Genomic DNA, 11213 nt, shown 5'->3' with positions numbered 1-11213 from the left:
GTATATATATATATATATATGTGTCGTTACCCTATATTTAGTACTCGGCCGAGAGGGGCGGAGCTTAGCCTCACACACTGAGTCAGCGCCATTTTTCCCTGCTGTCCCCGCCAAGAACAAACAGTGGGGAACGCAATGTTTGGACTCTGTTGCCCTCCCAGAGGTGTAATCTCCCTGTGTATAGGGTCCCCCGGCTCAATATAGGGTTTTATTTATATATATATATATATATATATTTATTTATTTTTGTCGAGCGGGCTTAAGTGCGCCGGGAAGGGGCGGAGCTTAGACCTCACAGAGGGGTCAGCGCCATTTTCCAAAGTTCCCCACCGGGACTTGCTGTATACTAAGAAGGAAGGGGGGCACAGAGTGTTTTAATGCTGTATGGGTGTCATACAGCATTAGGATTGATAATGGACGCAGAATCCTTGTTGTAATACATAAATACACTGTTTCCCTGTTTTATTTACTCACTATTGGTTAGTCGACGTGTGTCGACAGGTGTGAGGGCTTTGTCAAAGGCGTCTGTGGGGATAACTGTCGGTTGATTAAGCTCTAGATTGGCCGGGACGAGTTGGTTTCGATGCTCTCAAGGAGTCCGAATATTAATCTCTTCACAACGCGGAGAGAAATCTATGACAGTCAACTCCTGGTCGACGCAGAGCCCGGTCGCAAAGGATCATACACAGGCAGCTAAGTGAAATTTTATTTCTATACTTTGACCTTATTTGCAATGTATGCACTTGAGGGAGTGTGGTAGTCGGGTAAGCATCCGATAGAATTATCCTGCCCAGAGTGGGTAGGGCTTGCCTATGTTTATTTTTCCTTATAACATTACAGCAGGCTGCCAAGTGACAGCAGGTGGTGTGACCGGAAAAATGCGGAGGAGGTCTCCGGGAGATGCTGGTGGGAGGTATACAGCTGTTTGGTGTGGCCTCTCTTCAGTTAATCTCGGCGGTATCCGCTGATAAGGCTAAATTCGAGAGTTAACCTCCTTCACAACGGTGGATGACGCATTCTTTTGTGGGATGCAGTCGTTTAACCGGTTCGAGACCATTCTTTTTCCTTTTCTGTGTAGACAGTGGAAGGTGAAAAGGTAAGTGTTCTGCAACCTGGTTAGGTTCGCAGAAGTGGACGTAGTTTCTGTTTCCACTATATACACCACTTGTCGCTGAGTCTATCTGGCTGGTCCCCACTTCGGTGACCACTTGTCCACTAATTTTCAGTTAGTCTAGGAATAGACTACGACATGTGAGTTATTTATAGAAGCCAAAGGGGAACATTCTGAGTTACGGTTGTTTCCCCTTACTGTTTTTTCTAATAGATTTTGCCTCTCCCCTATGGAAGGGGAGGTAACACGCAACGCCTTACAGAGGTGCGTCACGTTCAGGACATTGTCTGGTTGTCCCTGTAAAAAGGTGCATATCCTTGTTTATTTGACGGTTCTTCGGCGCAGAAATGGGCCTGTTGTTCCCAACGACGCAGATGTCAGAAGTGGTTTTCAGAGTGGATACTGACCGGTTAAGGTTTGGTGTTTTCCTGTGGAAAGAGGTCTGAGGATCCAGAGATGGATCGACTTTGAGGTGACACCTCATCAATAGGTTCCATTAAGAAGACAGATGGATGCGGCATGAGAGGTTTTTTTTCGGAGAGCAGGTCTAATACCAGAGTGATTTTCATGGGACCAGTTGGAAATGTGGTCCGGGTCTCACCTGCACATCCACTGGAATATAATCAAAACGGCCAGGACATCGCTCCTGTGGTGTCTGCTCGATTTTTTTCCTTCTAGAGGGATAAAGGTTTAGATCTTGGTGTCCGTGCATATAGATCTCCGAAGCTGGGGAGCAGTCCTTTGCAAGGGACGTATTTCCAGAGGATGAGGTCAGGTTGGGAAACTTGTCTGCTGTAAGTTTTGGAATTAAGAGCTATTTTAGACGAACGTGTTCTTCATGCTCTGCCGTGTTAATTCTGCCAGAAGCCTTGTCAGAAATGGCGTAAGTAAGCCGCTAGGACGGAACAAAAAAAAAAACACGAAAATGGCAGAAGGTGCGCTGTTTGCAGTTGAGGGGGAAGTCTGGTAAACGCTATGTTAGCAGTCTTCATTCCGGAGGTAAACGACGGAGACATAGATTTCCTTTGCGACATGATATTCAGCCGGGAAAAATACTGTCATTATTGAGAAGCTTTCCCAGACGTGCCAAGTCTTTGTGGAGTGTCGCAATTGGACATGTTGGCGTTTCGCCTCAACGTGAGACCTCGAGGAGAGGGTTCCAGGTTAAGAGACACTCAGGATATAGCAGCGGACATCCTTGTGACACTGTTTTTAGTCGGTCGAGGTGGCCTCTCCGCTTTCACTTTTCTGGCAGTGGTAAGCGTAAGATGATCGATGATCCTCTGAACTCCGGTCTAACCAGAGAGGGTTGGCTATCCAGTTTTCATGGTTTACTCCTAGAAAATTACTGCCCTCTTCCTTTACGTGACGTAATGTTACAACAGGATCATGGCGTGTATCAGGACTTACCGCGGCTGCGTCTAATGGTGGGGCGGTTGAAGGTCGTATCCTAAGCTGAATGGGTGTTCCCAGTGAAGTCGTTTCTTCAATTCTTCCGGCTTGGAAAGAACTCACGGCACAGCGTTACAACCGTTGTTGGAGTAATTATGTGTCTCGGTGTGTATCCAGGAAGGCTCCTATGGAGGACTTTCAGCTAGGTCCTGCTTATCCATACGTTACAAGCCGATGTGAAGGCAAGACTATATTAAGTTTCTTTGCGGAAATTCTCGTTTGGAAAGTGGTCAGGTTTTTTACTTCGACGTCCGCAAGGTGGGTGTCGGAAGTGGTGGTCTTGTCCCACAAGAGCCTTGTTTGATCTTTCAGGTGGATAGGGAGGAATTGAGTACTCGGTTGATATTTCTACCAAGAGGGGTTTCGCAGAAATCAGGCTTTTGTTGATGCAGGGGGTTACTTAGGCATTAGCTAGTTCAAACCCCCTTGCTCTAGCCAGGGTTTTGAGTATGCAAGTCATCTATTTGGCTTAGTTTGGAGTAACAGAGACCCTGTTTATGTGGTATGTTCCCAGCTTACTTTGGGAGACTGCGTTATGCAGTTTGTTACATGCTGAATCTGTGATGCGGTCTGGCATGTTTGTTCTACGGCTGCTTTGCCGTCACCGAAGTCGGTGAAGGTTCCTTCTTTTGGGAAGACGGGATTTTCTTGGGCGAATGCCCGAGGAGTCTCGGCGGTTCAACTTTGCCGAGCGGATTCTTGGTCGGGGTCAAAAGTTTTTGCCATGCTTTACAAATTTGATACCCGGATTGTTGAGGACCTTATGTTTGCTCATTCGGTGCTGCAGAGTCATCCGCACTCTCCGGCCCGTTTTGGAGCTTTGGTATAAACCCCATGGTCCTTTTGGAATCCCCAGCATCCTCTAGGACGTATGAGAAAATAGGATTTTGGTACCTACTGGTAAATCATTTTCTCTTGGTCCGTAGAGGATGCTGGGCGCCCGTCCCAGTGCGTACGGTGTCTACAGTTATTGCTTTTTGGTTACACCCTGGTGGTGTGTCTTCTCTATCTGGTGGTTGCTACCGTTGTTCATGACATAGCATGCAGGGTCCTATTTTTGTTTCTGTGGACACACGGGTTGTGTTACATATTCTCTCAGGGTTTTGTTCATGCCGTTGACTGGTATTCTACTGAATGCCACGTTCTACAGTGTGTTTGAGGTCTGAGCTGGTATGACACTCACCGTGTTTATAACAATAAATTCTTTCCTTGAAATTGTCCATCTCTCCTGGGCACAGTTTTCTAACTGAGGTCTGGAGGAGGGGCATAGAGGGAGGAGCCAGTTCACACCCAGTTTAAGTCTTTACAGTGTGCCCAAGCTCCTGCGGATCCGTCTATACCCCATGGTCCTTTTGGAATCCCCAGCAACCTCTACGGACTAAGAGAAAAGGATTTACTGGTAGGTACCAAAATCCTATTTTACTTCCTAAATAATACATCCCAAAGGCTTAGGTCTTTTTTCTGCTGTTTATTTTGTATCTTGTGCTTTGTGTAAATGTGAATGTCTAATACCAGTTTCCACAATCTGTATTGCTGCACGACAATATGGCGGCCATTGGAACGTGTTTTCACTTCTAGTTTGCCTAACTTGTTGCAGACACTCATCTTGATAAGGAGTGTAGAGTGTTTTCTGATACAAGATCCTGTCCATATATACCCTGTACATTATCATGTGCATTAGAGTCACCCGGGTTACATCTGCAGTGGTTTGTTGTATGTTACATCTATATGGTGCGGATACTCCCCTGTATTTCATAATAAAAGCTTTTGTTTGCATCTAATTATTACATTAAAGCTTTTATTTTTTTATTCTGTTTTATATTCCCGTCTGAGTAATTATGCCATAATGTCTAATCTCGGAGTGGACCCCAGAAGATGTAAAGAAACCGTGTAAGTGTTCCATCATTCTGTTTTGTGTAAGCATACAGGTAAGTGATGGCACGGTGGTCACTGACCGTCACATTCAGGTGGTATAATGGAAGTGGACTATCTGGGCTTATTCTAGTCTACTGCAGAAATAAAAAACTCAGCCTTTATCCTGCTTATAAGAATGACAAAGCCCATAAATCAAGCTTGGTAGGACAAGACAGAAGCCACATTAATGGTGGCACATCATATAGGCTGAGGACCCATGCTTCTGGTATATATGGCATAACTCCCTCTTCACCCACAAAAACCTTCCCTTCACCATTCACAATGTCCACCATTGCCCCTTCAGAAGGGACACAACTTTCCTTTGCTTGTTCCACCTCCTCCTTCACAGAGCCCAGGACCACCTCCATGACCATTTCATGTTTATCTGGAGGCCTGGCATCTGCGAGGTTCATGGCCTGGGATGACCACAGAAACACCAGGTAGTGGGCAAGAAGAATCCACAGCCTCCTGAGGACCTGGAGAGTCCAAGGATCCACCCCACATGAGGCAGAGAAGGGTCAACCACAGGGTCTGGCTCACCAATTTCCTTCCTAAGAGCTGCTGTTTATCCAGTTTGGTACCTGTGGGATCCCACTCCAATTTCCCTTGAGAGTCCTTACCCTCACTAATCCCTTCTGAACCTACCAGTTCCTTCCCCTTCCAACCACTCCTCCTTTAAGCTTTTCACCACCTGCTGTGTGAGTTCCATCCAACCACTCCTCCTCTCCTTGACTCATTGGTGTAGCAACCCCCTTCTCCCCACCCCCACCACACTGCTACACTGCAGTTAAGCTGTAAGACTAGCTGCTAGCAGTACTCACTACTCAGCACACACACTCACATCATGATTACACAGCTGTGCCAGAGACACTGTCTCACTGACAACCAGGACGAGACACTCCCAGAAAGGCATGTATGTATGTGTACGGAGAGTGTGGGCGAAGTGGGGCTGCATCACTGACAGCCAGGACGAGACACTCCCAGAAAGGCATGTATGTATGAGTACGGAGAGAGTGGGTGCAGTGGGGCTGCATGACTGACAACCAGGACGAGACACTCCCAGAAAGGCATGTATGTATGAGTACGGAGAGTGGGCGCAGTGGGGCTGCATCACTGACCAGGACGAGACACTCCCAGAAAGGCATGTATGTATGAGTACGGAGAGAGTGGGCGCAGTGGGACTGCATCACTGACCAGGACGAGACACTCCCAGAAAGGCATGTATGTATGTGTACGGAGAGAGTGGGAGCAGTGGGGCTGCATCACTGACAGCCAGGACGAGACACTCACAGAAAGGCATGTATGTATGAGTAAAGAGAGAGTGGGCGCAGTGGGGCTGCATGACTGACAGCTGAGCCTGTCACATCAGTGAGGTGACAAAATGCAAGATATAGGGGGAGATGTACTAAGCCTGAAAAGTGATAAATTTCACAGTGATAAACTACCAGCCAATCAGCTCCTAACTACCATGTCACTGGCTGTGTTTGAAAAATGACAGTTAGGAGTCGATTGGCTGGTACTTTATCACCGTGATATTTATCACTTTTCAAGGCTTAGTACATCTGGCCCATAATCACCTAGCTAAATTAGGCGCTAATGCAATGTTACATGTATTAAATGAGCAGCAAATATATTGATTATTAGATAGCAGCTCCTATGCGGCAACTGGATGCCTTAGACGATATAAATTGTTTAAGTTTCAATAGAGACATAAAAGAGCGCTGATGGTATATAAATACAAATATTTCTAATAGTTATTAGAGTTCAACACAATAAAAACAGTTATGCCAATAATAAAAGCCAGCCTGTGACATGACAGCTAGGATCTGATTGGCTGGTTCTTTATCACCTTCCACTTTATCACTTCACCGAGCTTAATAAATCTGCCCCTAAGTTTCTTAACAGAAGGATAAGAAAACAGCCAGGGAAAAAAAGGGGGAGGAAAGAAGAAAAAAAAAGGAAGCTATAGGATAAAATAGAATAACATACAGATATAGATTCATATATTATTCAGCTCAATGTTTTCGTTGAGACCTAGAGGGAACAAAGTATCTATCATACAAATCCAGTATGCTTCCCTCTTACAGAGGAGGTTATATCTATCCCCACCTGGGAATGTCTGTTTTATATGTTCAACTCCCTGTATGGACAGAACCCCACAATTACCTCCATGGAGTGAGGAAACATGTCTAGGTACACTGTGTTTACAGGGAGCCGGACGCCGGGTATAATCCCCGTACCACGCTCACGTCCTTTTAATTGGTAAATGGTCCCCTCCATGTGCTAGTTGCGCCTCCATCCAAGCTGGAGTCAGATCTCTGTGTATTAGCAGGGAGCTACTGCAGGAGCCGGACGCCGGGTCTGATTCCCGTACGTTTGACGTACGTTTCGCAATCGGCTTGTTCACATCTGACTGATGTGAACAAGCCGATTGCGAAACATACGTCATCATCCGTCACCCTTCTACTAGCGTCCGGCTCCTGCAGTAGCTCCCTGCTAATACACAGAGATCTGACTCCAGCTTGGATCGAGGCGCAACTAGCACACGGAGGGGACCATTTACCAATTAAAGGGACGTGAGAGTGGTACGGGGATTATACCCGGCGTCCGGCTCCCGCTCCCTGTAAATACAAATATTGACTCCTCCTTGGATCGAGTTGTATTGAGCATATAGAGGGACAGGAACTCTATCATTTGATGCCCCTTGGAATCTCTCCTTTGCCCAAACCATCAGAAGAATTGATCTTTCAAAAGGCACATCCAGTGGCAAAAACCAGGTATTCAGGGCGCTCTCTCATCCACTGTATAACACCTGGAGGCCCCCCTGCAATGCACCTATGCAACAGGGGAGGAGGGTGTTAGACGTGGACAGCAGAAGCAGCCCGCACTGCTCTTTCCTTCCAGTTCCAGGTGGACGGTCCTTCCCCGCTCTCATCGTTCCCATTCACTGCCCATAGTGGCACATGGGACGAAAGTAGAAAGGGAATCCGTTCTCCCACACCTGGGACTCTTTTACACTTTAGCTCAAAATCCTTCAGGAAGTACTATATGGTCATATATGTGATTTATTACTACAGTGGTCTGGTTAGGATAGAGCATAATACGCTTAAATCGAACTCTGTAGCCAATGTGCCTATATAAAGCTGGAAGTTATCAATCAAGGATAATTGAGTTAGATTTGGCGTGTTGATATTTAATTCAAACAAGCCAGAGAATAACTGCAACTGTTGATTATTTGTCAAAGATACTTCTTGTACCAAAGACATTAATTTCTAAGATCCAGAAAATAACTGCAAATGCTGATTATTTGTCACTGATACCTCTTGTACCAAAGAGACTAATTTCCAAGGAGAGTAATTCCTATAGTTCTGCACAATATTACTATTAGCAATACAATCCTTACCATCCATAGGAAAGAATTATTATGGTATTTCAGGTCTTAATTCTGTCAGAACACAAAATTGCTCTCTGTGTTCACACATATATATTTTGATACCAGATACATGTGGGCTACAATAACAAATTGGCATAACATTTACCACAGAGGTTGATATATGTGTTTATACATTTTCTATGCACCCTTAGCGCCCTTTTTTTGTGACACGGATGTATAAGTTATCCAGACATACATATTTAGAATATTCTCACAGGTAGGTGCTCCTTAACCGAGAATATTTGAGAGAGTTTATCTAATATCTGGTTTCCCATATGCATTGTTCTGATACCAGATGCATGTGGGCCGTGATAAAGCCTATATATTTATCCTATTTAAAACACTCTAAAAGGTTAAATGAACACAGTACGCAATTGGCGTATGGAATACCGTAAGAGTACGCACTTAGCGTAACAAACGCTTAGCCGTGGACGAGACGCACGAGCGTCACGTTCGCTCATGGCTTAAAGCGTAAAGGCAAGCACGCTATAGGCTGCCGACTAACGTAATGATACGCTATCAGCATAGCGGACGCTCGAGACCACGAGGAGATCACAAGCGGCGCTGACACTCACAGAGTTAAACCTTTATAACTATACCATAAATAATGTACTTATACTGTAAACCTTTGTGCAGTGATAAGGTGTAAATGCAACACAGTGTAACCTTATTAGTTTCAAAGCTGTATGAGCGTATGTGACGCTCAGAGAACACTTTAGCAATATAATAAACACTCAAATACCGGTCTAAGGTTCTAACACCTTTAAGGGAGAGAATGAACGTTCAATTGCAAAAGAATACACAGTACAACTTATACACTACCAAACTAACATAAAATACCTAACCGAATTACTACACGTTAAAATACAACAAAGACACAATTACATTTAAGGGGAAGGAGAGAGAGAATGGCTTACAACATTAATAAGAGACAAAATGGTTGCGGAGAACTTACGCACAAGGGAAAACAATCGTATGCGCCTTCCTGGATATCCAGCTCCCGATTATCAGTGATGAGAACCGTTGAGAAGAGTAGAGTGGAGCTGGCCCAGGTCGGCTTGTCTTTATATACACTACACACAATACAGTACAATGGTCCCTACATTATTATTGTTCATTGGACACAGGAATTCGTCTCCGCATTATAACAAAAGGTCATAGGTTGGTTCATACAGGTGGGCTGTGACTATTTCACACTGCTCAGGTGGGAGGGAAACTCAGGTTTCCCGCCGCATGGGTAATAAACTGCATTTATAGTAAATGTCCATAAACTTGTTATAGTCATAACTATACGCACGAGCGAGTAATCCGTTTCAAACCAACACCGGAATGTTGCTAATTATATTCTCTTCCGATAGATACTAAACACCATTGTGTAACCCCTGTCTGACCCTTCGTATCAAACAAAGAGGGATCTCTTTGTCCCCGAACATGCTACATTAACTAAACTTTCAGATTCTATCAAAGGGACCATAATCTACAAAATACATTATATGACTAAAATATGTAACGATTGAGTCGCACGCTAGACGCACACAAACTCTACCGTAAATGCGCATATCGTGCGCCTGCGGGTGCACGCGACTGCGAGTATACGCACGCACGGGAGGGCTCATGCACGTGCAGCGGGCACTCGCATGAGGTGCATATATGGCAATGTGTAGCGTGATATTTTTCTGACTTTGACAGTCCACCCTTTGGCAGTCACCAATAACTGCCACTTCCTAAAACAGTTCAAAAAGAGAAAAATATATGTCATATGTAAATATATTTCTATGATTGGGTAAGGGAGGAGAGAAGAAGGTGGGAAAAGGGTATGACCTAGTGAGATAGCAGAAGTATGTGTGTATGAATCCACGTTTGGGGGGTCATGTATCATCGTGCCGTACGTGTTTTAAATCAAGCTTCGAGGTATTGCGAAGTATACATTTGAATTTCTTCTTATCCCGTATTAAGGGTCTGTGGATGGGCTGTCAAACTTTACCGAGCTCTTTTCGGCTTTTGGTTGCAACAAAATGGGGGAGCACATTTTAGTTGATGATACATGAATGGGGGGATATGTGAGTGCCTGTATTCCCTATCGACTATGTGTGTCATTACATGAAGGTTGTAGAAATGAAGATAACGAACAATAAAGGTAAATGCAGTCATAAACTATGTGAGTTTAATAAACATTTGTTGATTGAAGTCTTGTCTGGTGTCTTGTCTTGATGTACATGTTGACTGTAGTCTCTTTGGGCTTTTGCCAAAATGCGAGCAAAAAGCTTTCTCAATGTCCATAGACTTACAAAAAGTGTTGGGCTAGCGTAAAATTAACGTTACTAGGAATATGGGGGGTCTATGGCATAGTCCATCAGTTGTCTGTGTAAAAGGTTGTCAAATTCTTCTTCCAAGCGGATGTCTTTTTACCTTGTAGGAAAACAAAGAAGAAACGGGTGAAAGAAACGGACCGTGGAATCACATTTTCATCACAACATTGTCTCTATCGTTGGGTCATAAATCAAATCCATTGGAATTACAATGTCCTCACTCCTTAGACTCATCACCCTAGTACTTCGTTTACACTTCGTTAAAGCCTGAACGCATCTAAATATCAAACCAATCGATATGCCGATACGCAAGATACACAGAAGAAATTTCCCTACATCCATTATAATTCCTTGAGCCCATTCTCCTAAACCGGAGAACCAATTTCGCGGGTTCAACCATGACACCCAACCGGTCAGCTCATTACCCACAGCAGCAAGGGTGAGATTGTGTCTCCTGCGGAACTCCCACTTTAATTGGAGAATGTCGTCCATCTTTTGGTCTATGACCTCGACCGGGTCCTCGGTGCTATTAGTAATATAAGTGCAGCATTTTACGCCGTACTGCGTTGCTAGTGTGACAATATCCACCTGTCACTGCCGTGAGATAATTGAGAACCATCCTATGCTGAACCAGTTCTGTTTTATAAGCTTGGAGCTCCCTTCTAGTATACCTAAAAGTGTTGTCATACATTTAAGTGATATTGTCTAATAAATTTGCAAGCGCAGATATATATTTATAATTCAACACTCCTCTGACGGTGCGAGTGATATCTAACGCGAGTAGAAACTGAATCCCGGTGGATTCATGGATCAGGTCAGAAGCATGATGCTCTGTCCTTTCTACCAGTTGCCTTTTCCTACGTGCTCGTAATGAGTGTGAGTATAAGGAGCTTGGGCACTGCGGTGAATATCTTTCATTTTGGTATGTGATACAGTCATTACCTCAGGCAGTACTTTTTCCAATATAACATAATCCTTCTGAGTTTGGGGCAAG

Source organism: Pseudophryne corroboree, unplaced genomic scaffold, assembly GCF_028390025.1.
Source record: "Pseudophryne corroboree isolate aPseCor3 unplaced genomic scaffold, aPseCor3.hap2 scaffold_969, whole genome shotgun sequence".
Classification (NCBI taxonomy): domain Eukaryota; kingdom Metazoa; phylum Chordata; class Amphibia; order Anura; family Myobatrachidae; genus Pseudophryne; species Pseudophryne corroboree.
This window is presented reverse-complemented; position numbering follows the sequence as displayed.